At 51.4% G+C, this 9,810-nt stretch overlaps 1 long non-coding RNA gene across 1 annotated transcript in view; it reads left to right on the top strand.

Annotated features, from left to right (window-relative positions):
• Window positions 1-9,810, top strand: part of LOC108447500 — a 26,765-nt gene that overhangs the window by 8,314 nt on the left and 8,641 nt on the right. Inside the window, exon 2 of the long non-coding RNA XR_001863101.1 lies at window positions 5,020-5,025. This is a non-coding gene — a long non-coding RNA (uncharacterized LOC108447500). The remainder of the gene's footprint in view (window positions 1-5,019; window positions 5,026-9,810) is intronic.

The following is a 9,810-nucleotide window of genomic DNA, read 5'->3' as shown; positions in this document are numbered from 1 at the left end:
ATCCTTAAGGTCCAAAGCATTCTGGGGAGGAGAGGCTGGGAGCAGCAGTGCTGTGAGGCTGCAGAGCTCAGATTCTCAAGCCCTGGTGGGACCCACCAAGCACAAGCTCCTTCCAGCTGCTTTCCCCATCCCGCTTTTGCAAGAGCCCTGTCCCCATTTGAGAACCTTTGCGCAGTTCCCCCAATTTAACAAGCTCTGTTGCAAACCCACACTCATTCATTAATGCTCAGGCTGTTCTCATTCCATCCCCTTTAATAACTCTCTCTCACCAGTGCTTATTTGGGATGACTGTGGGAAGGTTTTGAAACCAGATATAGGCTTGGCAAAACACTCATTATGGCTGTGGCTCATCTGCTCAACCCAGAAATTGCATCTTCCCCCAGTGCCCCAAATCTGCTTCCATTTGCTGAAGCAGCAATTTGACATTGAAGTCATTTGGTTCTTCTCAGCGGTTTCACATTTGACTTCTCAGGTTTCCTGAGGAATTTGTTGCAGACTAATGTTTAATCATGCTCTGGTAGGGTGACAGCTCGAGTTTAGCAAAAATGCTGCTAATGTTCAGATCTGGAATAATTTATTTCCAAAGCAGATGCTTTCCCAAAGGAATGGATTTATTTAGAGACTAATTTTAGGGAAATGCTTGGGCTGGTTACAACCAGCACTACTCTGTCAGCATGTAAAGCTCTGTGCAGCGCGTTCCTGACACTTGTGACAAACTGATTATCCCTAATTCTCTCTTCCAAAGACTCTGTGGCCGAGGAGAGGAGACAACAGCCACAGGAGCCTGTTCTCAGAGGGAGGAGAATTAATTCACTGACTTTGAAAACTGCTCTGAGGCCAACTCTGAATGAAGTCATCCATTAACAAAAAATGGGAGCGATGTCCACATGGGACACGACTTCAGTCAGATTCCCTTTCCAAAACTCCCTCTGCAATGAGAGATTAAAAGGTTCTCTGCTGCCTGAAATCAATCAGTGAAGGTTTCCAAGTGCTCTCCTAGTGGGATCTGGACGCTGCCCTGGCCTCATCCAGGTTCAGTTGGGGTTTATAGAAGCCACAAGCACAGTCTGCAGGGTTTTCAGCTCGGATTTTAGCTGAAACCTTTTATCAGTGATTCACTAATGATGACATGGGCCTGGGAGAGCTGCACACAGCAAAGGCTCCTCCCATGGGGAGGAGAAATCCAGCAGCTCTTCCATGGACCGTGGATACTCCTCTTGGAAGGAATGGCCTGAAGGTCACCTTCAGGGATGTGCTGAGACACCTTAAACACCTTCTCCCATCTGTCTGGGCACTAAATGACCCCACAGCTTCCCAAATTGCCTATTGCCTCTACAGGTTCTCCTGTTACTCAATTCAGGTTCAATCCACCCCATGGACCCTCAGAGAGCCTGTAGCTCCCTGTTCTTGAGCAAGCCCAGAACCTGGGCCAGCTGAGGACCAGAGGATTTGCTCTTGAGCAGAGACCATACCGAGTGTTTCACTATGATGTGTAATGACCTCTGGGGATTGGTTTTAATTTGGGAAAGAATCCTCGAGTCATTCAGGCTCCCCAGCCACCATCTCCCCCACTTTCACGTGGTATCTTGATGTCCTGAGGGTTTGCTTGTCTGTCACCAACGCCTTCATCTCTGCCTGACATGAGTTAATTGCCACAGAGCTCTGATCTTCACGACTCTCCTGTCATCTTCCCCACTCCTTCTCCAGGAGCCTTTTCCCAAGCTTGCTCTGCCTGCACAATTCCCTGTTCAATGACTGATGCTGGCACTGAACACCTCTATTTATAGATGTCTTCGGCACTTATTTCCGTATCACTTACTTTGCGTGGCATTTCGTGCCCTTCATTTTCCCAGCTGCCACAAACCTTCTTCAAATCGAATAATTTGGCAATAGTTTGGATAAGGGGGGCTTTGATTCCTTCAGAGTTTGTTTTCTTCCCCTTTAAAGCAGTTTTTAATGCAGATACCACTCCACAGCTGAGTGCTGCTATTAGGGATTCATTCAGTTTACCGAAAACTTGAAAATAGCTGAATTGGGCTGTTTGGTTGCCTGGATCCTTGGCTGCTGGATGCTTCCAATTATAATCAATTCACAGAGGTAGGGGCCTAAATTTTCCTTAATTCCTGTCTGTCTGCTGCCCTGCTGTTTTCCGTGATAAATCCTCTTGGCTGCAAAAATGAAAATGCCAAGATAATACCTAAGATCAGTTGCCAACAGCCTCCTTTGCTGGGCCCTAAGACCTGCCTGCTCTCCCCAAAGCCTGTTTCATCTCTCAAAAGGCTGGAAAGCGGCTGTCTCTCAGTCTTTTTGCTTCTGCCACTGCTCAGACTTTCTAGTTTTCTGCTTTTTTCGAATTTCATAGCCTGCCAAGATTTTTTTCTCCTTGGATTATCATTATTTTCCATGCTTTGTATGAACGAGTTGTATTCCTATTCCAAGCAACGCATTCACTCCCCCCTCCACCCCCTTCCTTAAAGTCACTCATTTTTGGGAGATGAATAAGAATTTAAATGGGAGCTCTCCCCCATAGTACTGAGAGCTGCCGTCGTTTCCCCCAGCTCTCGTGTCTTTTTAAAGCAAGAGCAGAAGGAGATGTAGAAAAATCCTGGCAGTTTGTGGCCTTTGAGCACAGGCTTTGGACATTATCGGCATTTCTTTCCTGCCTTCGATGATGGGATTTCGCAATCAGGTCTCCAGGTCTGTTGCGGAGTCCCAAGGGAAGAAATCGCCTTCTAGAGCCTGTGTTAACGTTGTCTCTTCCAGAAAGCTCGGCTCTAACAACATGGTGATTAAATCAGATGACAGATTGAGTTTCATCCTTTGGCATTTTCAGGCAACTTTTAATTCCACCCTTTGGTTCAGCTCTAACTGGAGCAGCTCTGCTGCAGCTGTGCCATGAGCCTGTGCTGCATTTTCACTGTGCTCCTCGGGACAGTTTCTGTAGTCACAGCCTCATCCCAGCTCTACCTTCCTTCTTGTCCTACTCCAGCTTTGGATGTGAGACAGTTCCTCGGAGTTCACCTCTCTGCCCCAGCCTCAGGGGTGAGCTGATTCACTCTGCTCTGCTCTGGCAGCCAGGGCTTGGGAGCAGAGGCAGGAAACTTTTTCAGTTGCAGCCTGAAAACCCTCCCGGTGAGGGGATGTGTGAATGGTGTGGAAGGCTCACGTTCCAGGGCTGCGGAGCCAGGTGGGATTTGTTACCTGGTCCTGGGAGCTGCCAGTCCAGCCCAGCACGAGCAGCTGGGACTGAGGGCTTGCCAGGGACAGGAACCAGCTCTGGTTCCTCAAGCGAATCCAGAGGAGGCCACAGAGCTGCTCCGAGGGCTGGGCCCCTCTGCCCACGGCAGGGGTGGAATGGGATGATCCTTAAGGTCCCTTCCCAGCCAAACCAGGAATTCTCTACTCAAGCAGGGCTCAGCTCTGCCCTCGCTGCTAAGGTGGCACTGCCTTTAATCCACACAGAGACCTTGCTTCTAGCCTGAAAAGGTGTTTTTCATGCAATTTTCCTGTGCAGCCCATATTTAAAGCTGCAGCATCTGCATGAAAGCCTCACACCCTTTATTTGCATGCCTGAACTGCTGAGTGTGCAGCGGCTGCACAGCTCAGGACGAGCATCACGCATGTCCTTCCCAGCCCACATGTCCTTCACACGGTGCATGCAAATGGCCTGGCTGCCCAAACTGCAAATAAACAGCAGGAAATGCCCTGGGAATTCTTCGGGCAGCCAAAGTGCCCTCAGCCATCTCCATGAGCAGGGAAACTTCATGAGAGTCAGGTTTCTAAAGTGGCATTTCCAAAACCAAACTTGGGCACTACTGTACATGGGGTGTCCTGAATTCTGCCCAGGCTGGGGGCAAGAGGAACAAGGTGTTAGAGATTTAAGGGAAGATGAAGAGTAATGGAAGTATTGGAACACAGATGAGTGATGCAGGAAATGTATGGAGATGGTACAGTCTTTCCCAAGGCAATTCCCACAGCACACTACAAAGACATTGGAGATTCAGGAGAGTTCACCAAAAGCAGGGGGGGCACCTGAAGAGAGAAGAGCACGTGGTGAGACACTGAGGGATCAGGCACCTCAGGAGAGGTCAGAAATGATGTGATGGAGCCACAGCAAATTCTGAATGGCCAAGAGAAGATGCAGCAGAAAGCCTCCATTCTTTTTTCTGTTCTAACACAAAACCAGAGGAATTAGAAGGCAGGACCATTACCCTCTGTAAGGTGCAGTCACATGAAAATGCTGCCCCTGCCTTAGGAAGGCTCAGAAAGGGAGTGGGCTGCTGGGTCCCAGGATTGCCCAGAATAGTCCTAAGGAGTGGTACGGAAAGTGTGTGCTCTGAAAAATCCTGTCCCAGAGCTCCAAGCAGCACAGGAGGAGACTCAGCGCAAGGAGATCACCCCTGCTTGGCCTGGCCTTGCCTGTGCCTGGCACAGCCCCCTGGCACTGCACCCTGGCACAGCTGTCCCCAGACACAAGGTCCCACACCAGATGTGGCCCTTGGTTGCCTTTCACAACTCCCTCGTTTTGTCCCAGCAGTGACAGCAGGTCTCACAGCAGAGGCCTGGAAATCCTCTGGACACCGTGTCCTTCATCTCAGCACCCTCGGGCCTCTCCTCCCAACCTGCAGGTGAGTGGTCAGAACTTCCCCCTCTGCTGCTCTCTGCACTTCATCTTGTACCTGCTCACCTGAGGAAGGAACAGTAAATGAAACCAACCCAGGCCCTGGTCCCTGACACACTCTCCTTGTCAGTGAAGGGTATGACTTGCACAAAACTTCTTGCAGACCCTCAGGCCTGATGGAGAGGGCTCTTTGCAGATGGCTTTCCCCCAGAACAGTCGACTTCTGTCTCATCAGGCAGCTTTTGTCAGTCCCGGTTACATGCTCCATCTAGTTCGGGCTGGGAGCTCCTCAGGGCCCAAAGACCTCTCACCCTCTCCTGTCCCCCAAGTGTCCTGTGCACCAGCAGCAGGACAGAAATAGCAAATCACCATCAAAGTGATCAGGAGGAATTTGGGAGCTGCGCGTTTCGCATAGCAAGGAAGAAAACATCCATGGCTGCACCAGGGAGAGCTGCACCGAGTGGGGAGTGTCACAATCCCCTCTGTCCCCCACTTGGGAGTTTGAGGAGAATAATTTGATTGAAAGGCAAATCCTTTAATCTGCAGATATAAATCAGCAGAGTGGCAGAATTGCTTAGGATGGAATACATCATATAGGGCATGTCCTGTATGTCTCTTCCCTTTAAACAACCACGGGCCCTCCAGCTGTTAACCTATTTATAAAAGGTAACTTAAGGCTACGCGGAAACTCCTGAGGACATTTCATTCTGTCATTACAGCACAGACTCCATTTTTCTGCCTCAGAATAATTTGGCTCGGTTTATGAAGACCCAGGCTAGAGGAGAGATCATCTCTGATACTAAAAGCCCTCTCCAGAGGAGCAGGATGAAGCCCCCCAGGAGGTCAGGCTGCCCTGTGCTTCCCAGGACAAGGCTCTGCTTGGAGAAAGAACGATGCAAATATCAGCTACTGCGTCCTGACAGGTTCTCCTCTTCCCACATGAGAGATCCCAAGCTCTGTGTGGAAAGTGTCCCAGGTCACCCACAGCAGGACCTGTGGTGCAGGACAGCAGCAGGAGCTGTGTTTTCTGGGACCACAGAGCTCTTGGCAATGGAACTCACTGCCCCAGCCTTAGTGCAGCCCCATAGCCAGCTTCCTCCTCCTCTTCTTCCTCCTTCTCCTCCTCCTCCTCCATGGCCCCACACCAGGTTACAGCTGACGGAGAGATCCCAGATCAAGAGATCACGGGGTGTGCCAGCTGCAAGGCAAATCCCATGACCAGTCAGAGAGCCTTGACAGGTCTCTGGGATGGCAGGGATCCCTGGCCGAAATTCCATGCCTTCCATTGTGCTGGAGTCAGCTTTGATGAGCAGAACAGCCCTGTCTGGCTGGCAAATGTCTGCCAGTGACCCACAATGCTTTTGTTGTCTCCAGAGCAGCGTCTTGCCTCGCTGAGTAGTTACCTTCTTGCATCCCTGATCCATGATAGGGGAGCGATGAGAGGTTTGCTTTGTACGAGTATTCAGATTCTCCAAGCTGCTTACAGACATTCACTTTCAAAAGTGAATGAACCGAAATTTCCTGAAAATGAGAGTCTGCTGGGTGCTGCTCCAAGTGTGGAGGCAATTCCCTGCTCCGCTCAAACCCTTTCCAGATCTGCTTCATGAGTTCTTCTTCTCCTCGATGGAGTTCGGGTTCATCACTTACTGCCTGCACTGCTGGGCACCCATTTTTGGATGTGAGCCCTGCACGGGCTCTGCTGCTCGTCCGGAATGAGTGAGGGATGCGAGGAGTGACAGCCCAGCCCCCGCGCAGCGCCGCGTCCCCGCGGAGCCCAGACAGACCCGCAGCGCTGCCCCTGTCGGGCACCTTCCTTCGGCCATCGCATCCCGTGCTTTGAGCAAGGGAATGACAAACCCTTGCCAGACGGGCAGGAAAGCTGCCCGGTTCATTACCGCTTATCTCCAACACTTGTGCTGTCAGTGCCCTGGATCGGCTGTGTCACCCAGCGCCCTGCATTTGCACCGGCTCCCATCAAAGCGGTGGCAAACGAGCGTTCCCCAGGCTGAGCTTTCCCTTTCCAGCTCTCCCGGTGCCCACAGGTGACTCACCCAGCACGGGCCAGGCCCACGCAGAGAGCAGCCCCAGTGCTGGCTGCCCTACCTGCCCTGCTGGGCTAATGGCGCTGGTCAGGAGTGACTCCTTAGGGAGATGAGCCGGGCCCTTTCCCTTTTCCCCAGCCACTTTCACTGTCTGGCTTGATGAAAGGGCAGAGCCATTGCCTAAACACCTTCTCTAAACACCTTCTGTCCTGCCACCAACCCCACCAAACAAAATGCCCCCCCTTTGCTGGGACAAGGACAGACACACCTGTGGCGTCTCACAGATTTTGTCTGCCTTGCACCGAGGACATTGGATCATGCTGCCCTCCCTTCCAGGCCACATGGAGATGGAGAGGACTCGGAGTCTGGAAAAGCAAGTGGAGAAATAGGTTATGTTCTTTAGAGGGACAAACAAAGGTAAAGGAGATGGTTTGAATTTTTGCACAGGTGAAGTGTATGGGGAGGCAACAAACGGAGCGTGGCCTGAGGTTGCTCCCAGGAAGCAGAGAATAGACTTCAGATTTTAAACTAAACTAAGGAAGTTTCATATTAAACAGTGCCCTGCAAAGCCATGCTAAGCTTGGGTAGATTAATAAAGTAGAAATGAGTTTTTCTGGGCGAGGTTGGAAAGCACAGGAGCAGCTAAGAGGACACATCTATCAGTGGTTCACCTAGGAACAGGCCCAGCTGGGATTTCATTGATGATTTTTTTCATTGATGATCTTTATATTGATGATTTTTGAGGAGTTACAGGAATTCACCTGTGTGGAGGATAGAGGTGCAGCTCATATTATATAATGTCCTTCCTTCCTTTCCTTCCTTTCCTTCCTTTCCTTCCTTTCCTTCCTTTCCTTCCTTTCCTTCCTTTCCTTCCTTCCTTCCTTTCCTTCCTTCCTTCCTTTCCTTCCTTCCTTCCTTCCTTTCCCCCCCCCCCACCATGGCTGTGGGGCTGTCGGAAGCCCCTTGTGCAATTCCATAGGGATGCTTGGGTTACAGTGGACAGTTGCCTGCTGCAATTTATAGTTTACAGTGGACACACCTGTGGCATTAAAGGTGCTCTATGATTTCAGGTGTGCCTAGCTGGGATTTGGGTGAGGTGTCAGAGCTGCTGTGTGACAGGGAGAAGCCTGGGCACACATGTCCTTAATCCACCAAAGGTTTGCTCCTGTGTGATTGCTGTGCAGGGAAGGCCTGGCTTTGGGCTCTCAGGTTTTTTCTTTTGGGGAACAAATTCCAGACTCGGAATTTAGAAGAAATGATCCTGAAGCTCTTTTTGAAGCCAAAAGCAGGTCAGCCCAGTGGTCAGACATGCACTGATGGAATTCACTACTTTTTATTGTATTATTGTGTTGTAACCCCCTGCTTTTTGTTATATTACATGTCTGTTCCACAGACACAGGAATCACTGTCCTGCTCTAGGACCAGGGTGCCCCCTGTCTCAGAGACAGGCAGCAGAAAGGCTCCAGAGGGGAAGAGAGGTGGATTTCCTAAGGAGAGAGAGGGATCATTAAGCCTCTGATGATCAGGGTAGGCTGGGACAGCCCTGAAATTCAAAACACCGCCTGACCCTCCCAAAGAAAGCCATTAGGATGCTATTTTATCTTGGAGCTTAAAAATAGCACATGGTACAAGCAGTTGTTATGGCTCTGCCTTTCTTCAGGACACGGGATTTCCCCCTCCCAACTCCAGCCCTGGAAAGGTACCCAGGCTTGGGAGGTTGGGAGAGGGGTGGGCAGAAGATGCAGCTTAACCCCACCTGGATGGGGTGTGCCCCCTTCCACACCTCATGCCAAGGGTGTTTCCTCCCTCCAGTGCCCAGACATGAGGCACACCTATTTTTGTTTTAATTTAGTCACCATGCTTTGATTTTCTTATCTGGCAGGCCAGCGAGTCCCATATTTTCATGATTTAGTAGCTCTGCAGCTCCCTCTGGGCAGATGGGTGACACAGAGCCCTGGGGGACATGCAGGAGCCTTGCTGTCAGCAGACAGGGGATGGTGTCCCTCCCTCCTGCCCGGGTTAACTCCCAGAGTAAACCCTGTAATGGTTTATCCATGAAGGATGGGGCTGAACGTTCCTCCTGCGTGGTTGCTGTCACTGCGCCAATCCAGTGTCACCTCGCTCTTGTCTCAGGGAGTTTCAGCCATGGGGAATGGTTTCACTGAGGGAAGCAATTGAGGTTACAGTGATGGTGGATGAGGGAACAGTGACCGGTGTCACCCGCCTGGACTTGTGCAAAGTGTTTGACTCTGTCCCACATGACATCCTCGTCTCCAAACTGGAGAGACAGGGATCTCCTGGATGGGGCACTTGGTGGATAAGGAGGGGGCTGGATGGTCACACTCAGAGTCGTGGTCACTGGCTGGATGTCTGAGTGCAGAGCAGTGACGAGAGGGATGCTCAGGGGTTGGGGAGTTCCAGTGCCTAAAGGGGCTCCAAGAGAGCTGGAATGGGACTTTGGACAAGGGATGGAGAGACAGGACACAGGGAATGGCTTTAAACTGAAGGAGGGTAGATTTAGAATGGTTATTAGGAAGAAATTCTTGGCTGTGAGGATGCTGAGACCCTGGCACAGGGTGCCCAGAGAAGCTGTGGCTGCCCCTGGATCCCTGGCAGTGCCCAAGGCCAGGCTGGACACTGGGGCTTGGAGCCACCTGGGACAGTGGGAGGTGTCCCTGCCAGGGCAGGAGTGGCACCGGATGATCCTTAGGGTCCCTTCCAACCCAAGCCAGTCTGCGATTCTGTGACTCTGCAGCTGTGCCTGCTGTAAAAACATGGCCTTTCACCCCTCACCGTCCTGCTGTGTATACTTCATCCCTTTATCCTGTTTTCCTGCTCTCCTCCTGCCCTCCTGCATGCGCAGAGGGTTGCATTTCTGGGCCAGAAGGGCCACGGAGGATTATGAGTAGCAGCACGAGTGGTCCCTGCTGTTCGGCCACCTGGAGGGGCGGCTGGGAGCTCCATCTGTCCCGGGGCACTGCTTTATCCCAGGACTCCTTCCAGCTCCTCCACATCCACGACTTCTGTGCAATACAGGCACGCACACGCTCCTAGGCTTTCCTCTCCCCTTTTAAATACTGTCCTTTCCTGCCCCACCACACCCTTCCCAAGGCATGGGATCTCCTTCATCCCCTCAGCCGTGTCCCC

The sequence above is a fragment of the Corvus brachyrhynchos genome, unplaced genomic scaffold (assembly GCF_000691975.1).
Source record: "Corvus brachyrhynchos isolate BGI_N302 unplaced genomic scaffold, ASM69197v1 scaffold426, whole genome shotgun sequence".
NCBI classification, from domain to species: domain Eukaryota; kingdom Metazoa; phylum Chordata; class Aves; order Passeriformes; family Corvidae; genus Corvus; species Corvus brachyrhynchos.
This window is presented reverse-complemented; position numbering and strand designations above follow the sequence as displayed.